At 37.5% G+C, this 16,397-nt stretch overlaps 1 long non-coding RNA gene across 6 annotated transcripts in view; it reads right to left on the reverse strand.

The window, feature by feature from the left end:
- LOC145690020 (uncharacterized) overlaps positions 1 to 16,397 on the reverse strand; it is a 449,583-nt gene that overhangs the window by 80,233 nt on the left and 352,953 nt on the right. For all 6 annotated transcript variants that reach the window (XR_014132140.1, XR_014132139.1, XR_014132141.1 and 3 more), the window contains one exon: positions 11,135 to 11,207. This is a non-coding gene — a long non-coding RNA (uncharacterized LOC145690020). The remainder of the gene's footprint in view (positions 1 to 11,134; positions 11,208 to 16,397) is intronic.

The following is a 16,397-nucleotide window of genomic DNA, read 5'->3' on the forward strand; positions in this document are numbered from 1 at the left end:
TGCGCTCTCACTTATGCAGAAGGACAAGCAAAATTTCGGACGATATTTACAAGCGAATCTTAGTTAAAAGATAATCTTTATATTAAAACCCAGCAACGCCTTGTCAAAAACTGAATAGAAAAAGGTGAATTTTAACACAAATCTGAACTATTTATAACAACGAAAACAATACTTCATACATTTCGTATCTTCTCAAGTACAAGCCCTGTACATACAAAAACTTTCTGCTTTTATCTCCAGCAGTTCACAAGAAGCAAGCAGTCGTATTGAATATTACCCTTCCTCTAACACTATAGAGTAGACTTTCCAAAATCTTCACAAAATATTTTTTATAGTTAAATTGCTTTAAATACCCGAAACAACAGGTTCAACCCAAATAGTGATCTCTCTCCGAAAAGCGTTATTTTATCAAAACCACTCATATCACATTTATCTCTTATGGAAGTTACACATCACCAGTTTTAACGTTACAGATGGCTGCCAGACGACAAATCAATGCAGTACGAAATAATTACGCAAAACAGTAACTACTTAATAGTGTATTTTTTAGAAGTACAATTCATGCTTTTGCTCAGCTTCCTAGAATCAAAACGAGATGAGATAGCCTATAAGTAACCGAATGAAATGTTCTCTCCATGATGAAAAAGAAATCTTTCGGTTTTACGTTCCACGATTATGCCATGTAGGCTAAGGGAGACGGTGATGATTAGAATAATTGAAATGGTGGAATAATGTAAGTGGAAGGAAACGGGAGAACCTCGAGAAAACCCACGCACACGGTGCTTGTTCTTAAAGCCTACTTCGCGAGAGCTGAGATCGAACTATGGACTCCACGTACCAGAGCTCAATACTCTACCACTGAGCCACCGCAACCCCTATCCAAGATGAAAGGATATCCAAAATTGTTTAGTAACTTTGGAGATTACCTCCAACAAGCAAACTCTCAAACTTACTTACGTTATATTATAATATTACTACAGAATGTAAAAATGAATACTGTTAGTGTGTATAAGACTGCCATGTCCCTATATAGAAAGAAAAAGAATTGACTTCTTGGTGACAGACATGTAATTGTTTGAAACAAGCTTTATCTGTAAATCTGATATGCTTCTTTAAATTGTCACTGACAAACGGAGAATAAAAAATGAATTACAGTAAACCCTCGTTAACACGAATTCCAAGGGACTGAAAAATCAGGAGTTTGTGTTTAAAAAATTCGTGTTAACCGAAGGCCCAAATTTTATTATTCGAATACATTTTCTCCATACATACGCACTACAGTATACAGACTATACATACCACTACAGTATATTATGTATGTCATAGAAAACACTAGAGATTGTATCGAGACGAGACTGAGTAGTTTCGGTTCCAAATTTGAGACGGGACCAAGACTATTCTCTGTCTTGATACCATCCACAGAATTGTATCGAGACGAGACTGAGAGTTTCGGTCTCATCTCGATTTAGAAAAGCATGGCTCGGTCTCAAATTCGAGTTTTGATCGAGACTAGTTTCGGTCTCTGTACCATCCTCTGAAAAGTGAAAACACTACAGTAAGCTTATTATCCTATCTTCGAAGATTAAAAAAAAAAAAGGTTTCCACGCAGAAAATCAAGGTCAAGTTATAAAATTGACCACTCCGCTAGCAGGTTGGGTACCGCTAGTAACGGAAAGGTATTTATGACTGCTGTCACCAGTTTGGAGTTACAGGGGAGAGAAGACGTTTTGTCTCGAGCTGTCACCAGCTCGTCTGCTAAGCACCTGCATGTTCAGCGCTTGACGGAGGACAGAATCAATACTTCATAAGAGAGGAAAGATACCCGTTTCCGGTTTTTCTCTTATTTACAAGGCAATTTTCGTCTGTATAAATACTGTATGACAAAAACTGATCTGGAGTGAAATCTAAAATAGGAATAATGATCTGGAAAAAAACTAAGGATTGAAAGTTCGTGTTAAATGAAAATTTTTACTGACTCAGGGGACTAAAAATTAGTTCGCAATTCGTGCTAACCGAAATTTGTGTTAACCAATAAAACTTCCTATAAGATAACGTACAGCGATGCCGGGACCGAAATTTTGTTCGTCCTAACCGAGTGTTCGGCTTAAGCGAGTTCGTATTAACGAGGTTATACTGTAAAACGTTTAGTTATATACGACAAAAAGAGAAAGAAATACAAAAAAAAAAAAAAAAAAAAATATGAAAAACAGATTAAGCAAGGAAACTTTTTCACATTGTAAATAAGGACAAGAAAGCTTTCACCTTTGAAACCAAGCAAGAATAATAATAAGTGAAGATCTTTGTCAACCAAGTCATGATCAAACACATGATACGTGATTGCAATAAACAAAGTCAACAGCTTTATTCCTTGAATGCAGATTATGGATTGACTACAAAGAAATCTACGACCAGCTACTGTGTTGTTAATGCAATTGTTAGCACTAAATACATACAAACGTAAATAGAAAATGATTTAAGCGAAGACAAGGTGGAAATAAAAGCTTTCTCATTGTCGTGACCGCTAAAGACCACACAATGATTTGAACTTCTGATAGATACAACTTCTTCATGGTTCGCTTACTGTATTAATACACTGGAAAACCTAATAGTCACTGATAAAATGAATTAACCCTTGAAACTGACAAATTAATAAGGTAGTTTATATTAACTGACAAATTATAAGTTACTTATACATTGTTCTCGATTATATAATGGAGTAAACGAATGTCGTGGGATATCTAGCTTCAGAAGATTTATGAAAGTTATACTATATTCCTGGGCTCTACTATGAGTAAACGGCTCAGGGAGTAGCAATTCAAAAAAAAAAAAAAAAAAAAATGAAAAGAAATGAAATCTTTAAGTTTTACGTCCCACGGTTATGCCGGTTAGGCTAAAGGAGACGGTGATGATGAGAGATGAGTGAAATGGTGGAATGAAGAAAGTGGGAGGAAACGGGAGAACCCCGAGAAAACCCACGAGCACGGTGTTTGTCCACCACAAAGTTCACTTGGCGGGGGCTGGGATCGAACCCGGGACCCCAAGCACCAGAGGTGAACGCTCTACCACTGAGCCACCGCGCCCCCGAGTAGCAATTCAGATTATACCTTCAAATTATTGAGAAAGTACTCTGTAATAATTAGCATTTTAGTGAACTTGTTTAGTTTAGCAAAAATTATTCTTAAAAAACTTACTGACAAACTAGAAGTATTTGAGCGCCTTCAGTAACTGTATACAGGTGGAAGAAAACCCGTATTTTGCTTTATTTAATACTAGCTGTAAAACACCCATCGTTTTCGGGTGTTAATTCACAACCTCGATAAAAAGAGAGGAAGAAGAAAGCGATTAAAGAATTTCTCTACAACAATTTTATTGTTCGGGTATCTATTCTTTGTTGTTATGTAAGTCTTTACAACCACGACTTGATATTTGTTGCAAACATGTAAAAATTCTTACAAACTGCAAGAAACTTGCATATATAATTTCACCCGACCCCCGAGCCGACCGAAGAAAGATGTTCATACACGCTTAGAACTCATGAGAATCTATGAACAAAATTTCTTGCCCCTCGAGGTGACCTCTTTTCAAATGAAAAGCTGATATTATATATATATATATATATATATATATATATATATATATATATATATATATATATATATACAGTAAAACCTGCCTTCAACGGACCCTTTAATAAACGGAAAGGTTTCATGGCCCGATGAATTTTGGAGTAAGAAACATGCAAAAGTCCCTTCATTAAGCGGAAACTGTGTTATGCGGACAACGGACAGCAAAATAAACCTTTAACGGAAAATTCTGAGTTTCAGATTACAGCATTTTTAGACATCCTTTGAGATGACAAATAAATACATTACAATGTATGCGATAAATTCTTTGTTCTTTTGCTAAATCTTTCTGGGTAGTGTTGACTTTTCCCAGCCAGTATTCATATTTACCCCCCACAATTTTCGGCTTGACCTACGAAGCATGACAGCTGCCAGTTTTTCTTGTAGATGCATTTCTGTTCCGATCGTATAGCGACTAGTGACAGTCGACAAAAATGAGAAGAAGACTTAACAAAACAAGGTTCTGGAAAAGAAGAATTGAGGCAACAAAGCAAGGGTCTTAATCTCTATCACGTGTCGTGAAGAGTTCAGAGGGCTTTCATAATTCCAGAGAAAACTTTTCTGTCCTGAAGTATAATGCGCGACGTTATGAACGAAATGCATCTTGGCCTGACCTGAAGCAAAAATTCATGTGCAGAAAATTTGAGAGAATTATGTAATTGTTTCTCATTTGCGCTTTCCGATACGCTCTCTCCCTTGTTTTCAGCAGGTATAGTTCTGAAATCTCATAAATAGACATATTAGATTTAAGAAAACAAAAAAGTTCCTTGACCCACCAATATTTAGAAACGTACAATAATGTTCTGTTTATTGTTGTCCTTGACTTTCTCAACTCTCGGCTTTACGCCAGGTCAATCAGCTTGCAATCCAACTTTTACCAATACATCTCTAAATTTATATTTTTGCATTAGTTCAGCAGCAGTCATTAAGGCTTATAAAACAAGGGTGTGTTCTATCATAACACCAGGGTAAAAGTATTCATGCTAGTGAGTGAGATAATTGAAGGTAAAGCAAATAATGAAGATGTTCAACATCGGTAAAACACAGGTGTACAAGATTCTAAAGAAAAAAATGGAATTTTTGAAGCGGTGAGAAAGCTGCAGTAATGCAAAAATCAAGAGAAAACTTAAGGAAACTGAAAACCAAGATATTAATGAAATAGAGTGGGGTAGTTTGTTAGTGTCAAACCGAAAAATTACCGCATATCGGGCCCTATATTACAGGAATACGCTAAAAGCTAACTGAGAAACTAGGTAAAACTGAATTCAAAGCAGACAATGGTTGGTTAGAAAGTTTCCGCATAATACATCAGCTAGTTTTTTTTTTTTTTTTTTTTTTTTTCATTTCAAGAATTTTGTGGTGAATTGTGTGATGTAAGGAGTGAAACATTTGATGAGTGGATTGCTAAAAAGGAAAGGCCTACCTCCATTAAGCGGAAACCTGACTTTAACGGAAATTTTTGCGAGTCCCGCTCAATTCCGCTAAAGACAGGTTTCACTATATATATATATCATTATTAGGTATTCTGCCTTTCGGCAGGTTCTGGGACTAATGATTTTTTTTTTTTTTAATTTTAGATTTGGGCCTGGAAATGTTTCTTCCACTTTTCTCAATCTTCAGCTTCCTCTTTTAACTCCCAATATTTTCTCCTATCATCGATCAGCTGTGTTCTTCTTCCTATTCATCGCTTCCCTTTCATCTTTTCTTCTATGGCGGTGTGAAAAAGACAATTTCTTCTCAAGATGTGTCCAAATCCAATTGTCCTTTCTACGGAGAATGGTGGCTAGAAGTGTCCTCTTCTCTCTTATCCGTTTTAAAACATATTCGTTTGTTGCTCTCTCTGTTCATTTTATCTTCTCAATCTTCCTCCACCACCACATTTCGACGCTCTCCAAATATTTCTTCTCTAACTTCCGTAATGTACAAGTCTCTGAACCATACTGTCCAATGCTTCATATATATAGCACTTGACCAACTTCTTCTTAAGTCCAATATTGAGCCTGCTAGTTAAGAGTGATCTTTTCTTATTGAATGCTTCTTTAGCTACGGCAATTCTTGACCTGATCTCTTTGGTGCAGTAAGCGTCTCCTGTCAAAATACTTCCCAGATACTTGAAATTATCGACCTCTTCAAGTTCTCTTTGTTCTACTCTGATTCGTAAGGGCGTGTTTCCACGGGATATTATCATGACTTTCGACTTTTTGATATTAATTTCCATTCCATACAGTTTTCCAGTGTCAACTATTTTGTCAATCATCTCCTGTAGTCTTCCTTCGGTTTTAGCTATTATAACCGTATCATCTGCATACCTGATCTTGTTAATGATCAGTCCTCCAATCTTGAAGTCTCAAGTTCCCATTATTGCTTCCTTCATTAAACATTCACTGTAAATGTTGAATAATTGGGGCGACAAACTACATCCTTGTCTGACTCCTCGTCAAATCTCCACATTATTGGTTTCTCCTTCACTCAAGCGCATCTTCACTCATTGTCCTATGTACAGGTTTTGAATAAGTCGTCGATCTCTCCAGTTGACTTCGATTTCTTTAAGTATTTTCAGAAGTTACATCCAATTGACTCGGTCGAAAGCTTTTCGCCAGTCGATAGAGCACAAACTAAATCTTCCTTTACGTCAAGAATTCTGATATAATTCTCATCAATCCAATAGCATCTCTGGTGCCTTTTCCTTTCCAAATTGATCTTCTTCTAACCTCTCATCTATATTGCTTTCCAGCCGCCTATTCAGTATGCGTTCAATGATCTTTCCAGTGTGGTCAATCAGGCTAATAGTTCTGTGATCGCTGCACTTTTTTGCTTGATTTTTCTTGGGTAATTCAATCATTGTAACATCAAGAAAATTCTTTGGACATTCTCCACTCAGGCAGATCTTGTTAATAAGTGAGGTGAGCACTTTCATTGCATTGTCTCCTAATTCCTTGAGCAAATCTATTGGTATGTCGTCATCTCCATTGGCCTTTCTCCTTCCCATGTCTTTGATTGCTTGTACTATTTCACTTTTCAATATACTGGGTCCTTTTCCATCATCATCCACCTCTTCCTCTGCTTCGATCGCAATATCTTTTGGGCGGTTCTTCTGATCATACAGATCTTTTATGTATTCCTCCCAAATTCTAAGGATTCTTTGATGGTCAGTGGTTACATTACCTTGTTGATCTTCGATGCCGAACGTTCGTATACTTTTGATAGCTTTCCCTCCTAATTCTTGTGCTTTCTGATACATCAGATCATATCTGCCGCGCCGTTGAAGTTCCATTATTTCTTCACATAAATGCTCCATGTACATTTCTTTGGCTTTGACCGTTTCTCTTCACAATTCATTATTCAGCCGTCTGTATTCATTGATGAATGTGTTTTTTGCCTTTCTGCATTCCTCCATCTTTTTAAGCATTGCTTCAGTTATCCATGGTTTTCTCGGTGCTCTTTCCATCTTACCAATGTTATTGTGGAGTGTGTCAAGAAGAATCTGTTTAACTTTTCCCCAACTATTCTCTATATTGTTAACCATATTTCCCATTGCACAGAATTTTTCTTCAATCTCTTTCACATCATCGTCGATATTTCTTAGTCGCTCTAAGTTCCATTTTCGATTTCTCCTCCCATTTTTATTGGTCGATTTTAACCAAGTTTGCACTTTCGCCACCAGTAGATAGTGATCCGAATCAATGTCCGCTCCTGACAATGTCTTTACGCCTCGTACACTATTCCTGAAACGTTGCTTCACAAGGATGTGATCGATTTGATAGCGCTTCTTATCACCTGGACTTTTCCACGTGTACAGCTTGGTTTTTCTTTTCTTAAACCACTTATTCATCACCGCCATATCACGCTGCCTACAGAAGTCGATAAGCATTTGACCTCGTTCGTTTCTTCTACCTAGTAAAAATGGTCCCACTACCTTATTCGCAGCTCCTTCTTCTATTACGCTATTGAAGTATATATATATATATATATATATATATATATATATATATATATATATATATATATATATATATATATATATGGGTTGGACAAAAAAATCTAAAAACACTTCATACAGGACACGTAAGTTTGGCCCTCCACTGTACAACACGTGCTGCGGTTGCCGATCGTTTTTTTTTTTTTTCAATGTGTCATGTGGACCTTTCTCCTCCCTCAGCAGTAACCAGTTCACCTGTGAGTGTCGTGGTGTGAATGTGGTGTGGTAAAATAGGCGACCTGACAGACTTCGAAAGAGGCACGAACGTTGGTGCCCGTCTGGCCGAATATTGTGGGGGTATCGAAAGGCACTGTGTCCAATGCCACGAGGGCATACACAATTCATGGGCAAACGACGTATGCAAAGCACAACAGTGGTCGAAAGACAATCCTGTCAGATAGGAACCGGAGGGCATTAAAACGGATTGTAGCAGCTAAAAAGAAGACCACTGCAATGAAAATTATGTCTAAATTAAACCCCGGCCTACAGAACCCGGTTTCATCGAAAACAGTGCGACGAAAACTTCATAAAATGAAAATTCATGGAAGGGATGATATCGCCAAACCCCTGGTCACAGCAGTACATACGAAGAGGTGTATCCAGTGGTGCAATGACCACACGGCGTGGACTCATGAGCAATGGAAACACGTAATGTGGTCCGATGAATCGACCTTCACCTTGTTTCCAACAACCAGTCGTGTCTACGTATGGAGAACACCGTCGCAGGCCTATGATATAGATTGTCTGCTCCCAACTGTAAAGCATGGGGGTGGTTCTGTTACAGTATGGGCAGTGATATCGTGGTTTTCTGCAGGTCCCATCATAGCCCAGCATGGAATGATGAATGCTACAGTGTATGAGGCCATTTTTGGGGACCAGGTTCTACCTATGTTCCAAATATTGTTCCCTGATGGTGATGGCACCTACCAAGATGATTTGGCACCCTGTCACGCTGCAAAATCGGTGAAATCATGGTTTGAGGAGCATGACCAGGAGCTATCAAACCTCCCCTGGGTCCCACAATCACCAGATCTGAACATCATTGAGCCATTGTAGTCTGAGTTAGAAAGGCGTGTTCGGTCTCATTACCCTCCACCAGCATCGCTTAAGGAACTGGAGCATGTTTTGGAGGAACAATCGTACAAAATTCCACACACCACGATTCAGGAGCTGTATACGTTCATTCCACGTCGGATCCAAGCTGTTTTGGACGCAAAAGAAGGTTCCACACCATACTAGGTATTATTTTCATACTTTTGCAAACGTTTTAATTTTTTTGTCCAACTCCTGTATATTGTGTATATATATATATATATATATATATATATATATATATATATATATATATATATATATATATATATATTAAATAAGTGATGTAGTTAATCCCTTTCAATGGAGCTCGGTTCTGCTGCTATAGCCGAGAAAAAAGAAAAACTAGATGACAGATTCACACAGAATATATATTCAAAATATTCAGTCTTTAGAGGATCAAAAAATGTATTATTATTATTATTATTATTATTATTATTATTATTATTATTATTATTATTATTATTATTATTATTATTATTATTATAAGCGCATCTGTAGCCTCTCTTCCCGATTTAGCTTCATCTTTGGAGCGCTTTTTAAAGGGTTATGTTTAGCACTAGTACAAAATATAGAATTTTCATTTGTTAAAATGTGTATACATTTTTATGGACCCTGTATATACAATAAAGACTAACATCATAAGCTACAGACTGAAAACAACTCGAAATTTAGAATTTGATTATCATTTTTCACGTATACAAAACCTTTCTTACTGTTACAAACGCTCCAAGGTAACGCTCTGTATCTACCCTTTAAAAAATAGAATTAAAAATAATAAATTGGTATGTTTCTAATCACAGAAAAATCTTTTCATTTGCAGGGCATTATAGCCTTTACATGTATAACATACTTTTCCTCGCACTCACGACGGAACCTAATCCATCAAAGCATCGTTCAAAAAGAAGCCGATGGATTTCGGATGACTTCAAGAGTAGCTACGTGAATGGAGCTGAATACAGCTCAGCACGCCCTCCACAGAAACGCCCTAACAAAACGATCCAGAGAGGAACAGCATTTAGCTTTTAGGAACGGAACGGCACAGCGGTCTGTTGCAACAAAATCGATCGCACCTACAGGCGCGGTGTGCATATCAGACAGAGAATTCCAACCTCCCATCGAAATTATGCGCGGAAAGCGACTTCTATTTTTTTTTTTTTTTTTTTTTTAAGCCCTGAGCTACAGCCATATGACAACTCTTCTCACCTTTCGCATGTAAAACAATACCAATTCGCTCTTCAGCTTGTCTCTAGAAGAAAGAAGCACCTACAAAAAAACAACTTGAAAAGAGATCTCTGTCGTTTAGGTTGAACTAAATTCTCGTATTAAGAAACCTGTCACATAAAACTATTCTGGATATTAAAACATGCCAAGGACACTAAGAGCACGCTGATATGTGTCTTGTAAAAAACATATGTCAATAACAGTACTCTGACACTCACATTAAATTATTTACATGATAGTTTAGGAAGAGAAGTGTGTTTTGCGTCTCCGTTGTGACAGAGCATTCATCATATAAATCACCCAAAATCAGAACGTATAATGAAAGTGGGATTGGAACTCCTTGGGCTGTGATGACTCAGTGGAAGAGCGTTCATCTCTGGAGCATGGGGACCTTGGTTCGACCCCAGCTCGCGTCAAGTGAGCTTTGTGGAGAACAAACACCGTGTGCGTGGTTTTCTCGGGGTTCTCCCGTTTCCTACCACTTTCTTCAGTCCACCATTTCATTCATTTCTCATTCATCTCGTTTAGTGTAGGTGGCATAACCGTGGGACGTACAACATAGATTTCATTTCTGAGGCGAGTTTGATTTCAATTGAAAGTCAAGTTTATTTTCCACATTATGCTATAGTTCAAAAAGTGATAACTGTAATCTTTCATTTAACGTCCCACTCTTATGCCCTTTAGGCCAGGATTCCTCAACCTTTTCCATTGGCGTACCACCAAAGTATATTATTAATTAATAATACCATAAGTCATACATAAAACGAAGAGCGTCTCGATACCACCAGTGGTACGTGTACCTAGGTTGAGAACCAATGTTATAGGCTAAATGAGACGAATGATTAATTAAAATGAATAAATATGTAAAATAATTTGTGGATGAGAATTCCAGAGGAAATGGGAGACCCCCCCCCACACACATACACAGTGTTATACAGCACAAGTTCACACGGCTTGGGATCGAATTAGTAATTACTCGCTCCAAAGGTAAGCGCTCTGTCACTGAACCATCGTTCCCCTTACTATTGGTTTAAGACTCATATACGAAGCTAGGGTGTTGAAAGGAGAAGCTAAACTCCAAATCAACACGAAGCATTCATATTTAGTCTCTTAAAACATAGCTTAGATAACCTTTTAATGCTAAACTAACTTACGCTATCTGACCGGACATGACACATTGAACAATGTGTTTAGTTAACACTAAAAACAACCTTACCTCTGAATGTTCTTAGATGTACCACAAAGGTCATAGTTATTCCAAGTATCTGGCTGAAGCCTACCAAACGCATCTGAAAATAATAATAAAATATAAGTGTAGAACACAGAAGTGATTGTATTACATTGATTATTAAAAGTTCTACTTCAGATAATAGAAATTTTTAAAACATAAACGATCAATCCCGATGTGACGAAACACCTACCGCCCAGACAACCCAACCAGCTTCACTGTTTTGCAGTGAAGCATACACTCCAGGCACTTCCCACGAAATTATGTCACTCGGTTATAACTTAGTAGTTCTTAGAACTAGCATTTTTATAAGCTGTTTTGCTTCACTTTTCTATCTCCCGAAAGCAAAAATAACGGTCTTGTGGCGACGGCAATAGCAAATTTTAATTATACTATTACAACCTTCTTTTAATAGCATTTTTTAAAACTCATAATAATTGAAAAGCGCACTTTTAAATATAAATAATTGTAGCTTCTACTTATCAATTTCACTACGTATTTGATACAACTGCATTTAATTACAATTCATGTATCTCGGTATTTTTGCTGTTTGGCATTTACATTTCGCGTAAGAAAAAATGTCTAATGTTAGTTTTGCATTATTTCCACCAGTTATACACGAAATCAAGATCTACTGAATAATTATCCATTCCATTCCCCAATCCCCGCGCACACAGAGAACTAGAAAATATTGTCCCATAAAGGATTAAAAATGACAATTTAAAAAAAAACTGATTCTATGGATTCTTGGGAATACATGAGAGTCCTCCAAGGCTTCAACAGGTAGTTCTTCATAAATGCGAATATGTAGATAAACATCTTACATGTTGGTTCTAAGAAAATAAATATCTAATTTACAGATACGATATGATAATAAAAAGGGGCCGGATCCAGGATTGTCTGAGGGTGGTACACCAATAACTACGAAAATAACCAATCACACTGAACTTCTTCAAAGTGTCATGCGACAATATTCTTTATTCTTGACAATGCTGATACATAAAACGGGGATTTTAAAGAGAGTCACAAGTGATATGCAAGAAAAAATGTTATCTGCTCCTGGGTTCTGTTTTCTTCCCTACTTGACAAATGTTATATTGTTTTGGTTCGTGAATCTCTTTCCTTCTCTGTTTTTTTTTAAAGCCCACACGGAAACATTGATAGCAGAAATTTTCGGAAAGGGTTGCTATTTTCACTGCTAGCTTCTCATTTTAGATAGTGTATATTTACAACGAAGGGGGTTGCACGTGCACCTTTGCACCCCACCCCCTAAATCCGGCCCTGCGGACCACAGCACTATTCTTTCTCGTTCCAATTCCCTATACTGAAGCGTGTTATGCTGCGACGTTTATTTATAAAATATAAACAAAATTATGTTTCAGGAAAACTGAGAACATTCACCCTCTAGAATAAACTAGCCCTTGTGTGTGTGTGTTTTCTTTTTTCCAGGACAAATTGCTTATGCCGTATCGTAAGATTATTAATAAAATATTTATGTAGTATGAGCAAAATTGCCTGAGTCGTTTTGAGGCATTTACCACGTCATTACGATTACTGAAAATAGCACATGTACCGCTATCGACCGATACTTCGTCTGCTACCGTACCCCACCACAACTTACACAGTGCCCTTGTCAAATACGAGAGATCTTTTATCTGGACCCTGTATAACTCCGATGAAATCTAGAGTTCGAATTTCTTTTCTCATGATCACCATACTCCTCTCCTCGCTCGAAAGTAAAAATGGAAAAGGAAATTCCTAGTAGACGAGAGCATTATACTTTAACAAAACAGCCTCTATTCTAATTTATCAGTTTAAGCAGGGCGCAAAATTTCTGGTCGCCACTGGCAACTAGAAATATAGGGCTGGCGAAAAGTGTTCAGTAGATCACTGGATGATTTGCAGACAATTTCCATCAATGGCCCTTCACTTAAGAACATTGATCCGAAAACTGCAATCGACAACTGGTACTTCATGTAAAGAGAGAGCGTTATACAAACGTGAACTCTTAATGTAAGATTTTTTAACATGCATATGAATTGTCCAATTCAAAATTGATTATCCTGAATCTAATTGTCTGGTTTTGAACTTTTATGCCCTGATATAATCTCTTTCTTTGTCAAACCAAAGGCCGTGGGGAGAGGTGGGACCTCTCATAATTTGTACGTGAGAAATACTGGCGATCATCATTTTTGGATTCGCGAGTGCGTCTGACATTGAAATTTTGCACCCTGAGTTTAAGCGTACGTCAGAAATTCATATGACGAGAGAGCTGCTTTTCACAGAATGTTTTGTGTTCGCGCCTTCCGTGCAGGAAACTTGGATACGGATCCTACATTACACTATAGCTCTACGTCTTATAATAGCCTAAGTGCTAAGAAGGGACGTTAAACCATTATCATCATAGATATTCTGCCAATATTGGCAGATCACTTGCCACAACTGAGAAACTTCCATGTTCCACTGCCTTCTGTTAACCTCTTCGTTTCCACGTACGATTTTTCTGTTTTGATATCGTCCATTAATTGTAGTCTCATAGGCCCCTCCCTCTCTTTCCTGCCACCATATCCTCTAGCACGTCCCTCATGATACAGTTCCTTCTTAGCCAATGACCCAACCAGTTTATCTTCCTCTTCTTAATAATATTTAAAATTGTTCTTCCCCCCATTTCTAAGATCCCCCTCATTCGTCAACTCCAACCAACCCAAACAAAAAAGAACTTAAGATATGACTACTCTGATTTTCACGAAGCTTTGCACCCTTTGTAAACAATGCAGACTGCAGTGCAGAAATGTTGCAAACTAATTAAACAAAACTGTTATATGTAATTTTGTGCTAAGAAATGAACAAACAAACTGAAGGGGTGGGGGGAAACAATGACATTAAAACTGAAATGGCATGGGATTGTGATAGGAGAATCAGGAACCATTTTCTTTCGTTTGCAGTGGCGTACGCACTGCTCTCCTGAATCTTTGAACTACTATGTAAACGCAGACACGCACCAAGAAGAAGAATGGCAGAACGTTAAATTCCTTCTACCAGTGTAAATTACAACTAAAACTTACTATCCCCACTCCTAACATTTCATCTAGCTGCGAATCTATTTAACATGTTAGAATTCAGAGCCATTATTACATGATGACTTAGTGACCCTACTAGCTGATATATGGTTGGATGAATGGATTAAAGTTTATCGTCCCCTTCAACAACAAGGCTCTATGAGATGTGGACCTACAACCCAACGAGCGATCCGAACTACATGAACTCCCTCCGGAAATCGAACGCAGGTCTCCCGCCCGATGACGAGTACGCGAATCATATAGCAACATATTAGTTAATTATCGGATCTAGAAGCATGTGCAGTTGTACTCACCACTTTTATTCAAAATTGGAGGTTTTATCGTCTTTAACTTCTCTCTATCCCCCTCACTCTCTCTCTCTCTCTTTTTTTTTTTTCTAATTGACTACTTCCTTATCTATTATGAAAGATCAAACAATGATCTGAAATACTATAAGGAACTTAATATCTTCAATAAGAACACCGAGTATACTTAATTTCTTTTTCTTTTTAGCCCATTTTCATGAAATGACAACTGTTTAACGACGATTCTTTGTGAAAAACTGAAAAATAACTATGAGTTAGCAACAATGAAAATGAGACTAACAACAGTTTATTCTTCCATAAGCAAATAGTACACAACAAATGAAATACATTATGGTAATTAATGTATTGTTAAGGCATAGTAAGAACATTTAGGATCCGACTCAAAGTGTGTATCTATATGGGATCGAAATCTTGAACCAAAATCGAATTTGTAAGAGAAAACTGTTACAACAACTGACAAAACACGCGAAGTGCGCGCCACAATTTAAAGATGTCGCCCAAGAAAGCCAGCAGGTTACCTGCTGCTCCGAGTTATTCTGTTAAACATAAACAAGGCAAACCCGTAAGTGCAGAAGAAAAGCAAATAGTTTAACAAAAGTTATCAACGTTGTTCAATTCACTTGAAGAAAATTAAGACCTTAAATAGCTAATTTTCATGTTCTCATAGAATAGTATATATACATTATTTATTTACTTACTTTGTAGAACTGAAGTTACTATTTGTATGTCCGTATGCTATACAATGTAAGAATGCACATCAAAAAATCGAACTTAAGAGGGAAAAGCACCATCTGTTTTCATGGATATGTGTAATGATTTAGGTAATAGATGAAAAGGAAATAATCTCCCATAATGATAAATATGCTTGCAGTTACATACCACCCACTCTCTTTATCGTTCAGTTGATAATTTGACATAACGCATTGTAGTTTCATCTGTAGTTACAATTTGGAGAAAAATAACAATGTTCAGCTGCTCTTAAAGGAGGGGGGATTATATAGTATTAGGTATTTTGCCCTATATCACGGCGATGGTGTGAGTGAGGCGAGTCATGCACATCACAGTAGCAGAAATACTTGCACGTGCTGCAGCAGAAATATTGCGGGAAATAGACGAAACAATTTTCTCTTCACCAATCATGAAATAGTCGTGCGCGCAGTGATACAACATCGAGTTACGCGGTTTGTTTTTGAAGGGTGCTAAGGACTGTGAAAAACGCTTTAGGTACTATAGAAAATTAGACGAGTGTGGCCCCACGTAGCGTAGTCGCTAACGTGTCCGCTTTTGATGCAAGTGATTCCATTAGTTTGAAAAACTGTAAAAGCCTTTTCAGGCCAACCATCCTTATTCACACCAGGTAAAAGCCGGGACAGTACCTAACCTAATGGTCCCAAGCCATTCCCTTTCTTCCTCTTCAAATCCCCGGGTAGTGTATTCGCCGAGGAACGTCATCCCTCACATGTGACGAGTTAACATGGCTATAGATGCCGAAAGCCGAGAAATCTTGTTTCTAATCCTAAAACTAGGTGAGGATTCGATGCTCGATGACGGATGTCTCCATGCTCTCATCTCTCAAATGCATTCAAACGACAGATTTGTAACTTAGGGTTTATTTCAAGTTTTCTACAAACAATTCTTCAGTGTTTCCAATTTAATAAGAATTTCGCATTTCGAATGCTCTTGCGAACTTTTCTTCGCTAAATCTACTTTTTGTTTGTGTTCCTATGTAAATCGTTACAAAATGTTAACGTTTGCGATGCTTGTTCAGAATTATAGACTGGGATCTTGTGTAAATGACTTTATTATGTGAGTCTGATGGGGAAGTTTGGTGACAAGGATTCCCTTTCCCTCTCCCCGTGTCTGCTG

Source organism: Thermobia domestica, chromosome 7, assembly GCF_964235325.1.
Source record: "Thermobia domestica chromosome 7, izTheDome1.hap1.1, whole genome shotgun sequence".
In the NCBI taxonomy this organism is placed as follows: domain Eukaryota; kingdom Metazoa; phylum Arthropoda; class Insecta; order Zygentoma; family Lepismatidae; genus Thermobia; species Thermobia domestica.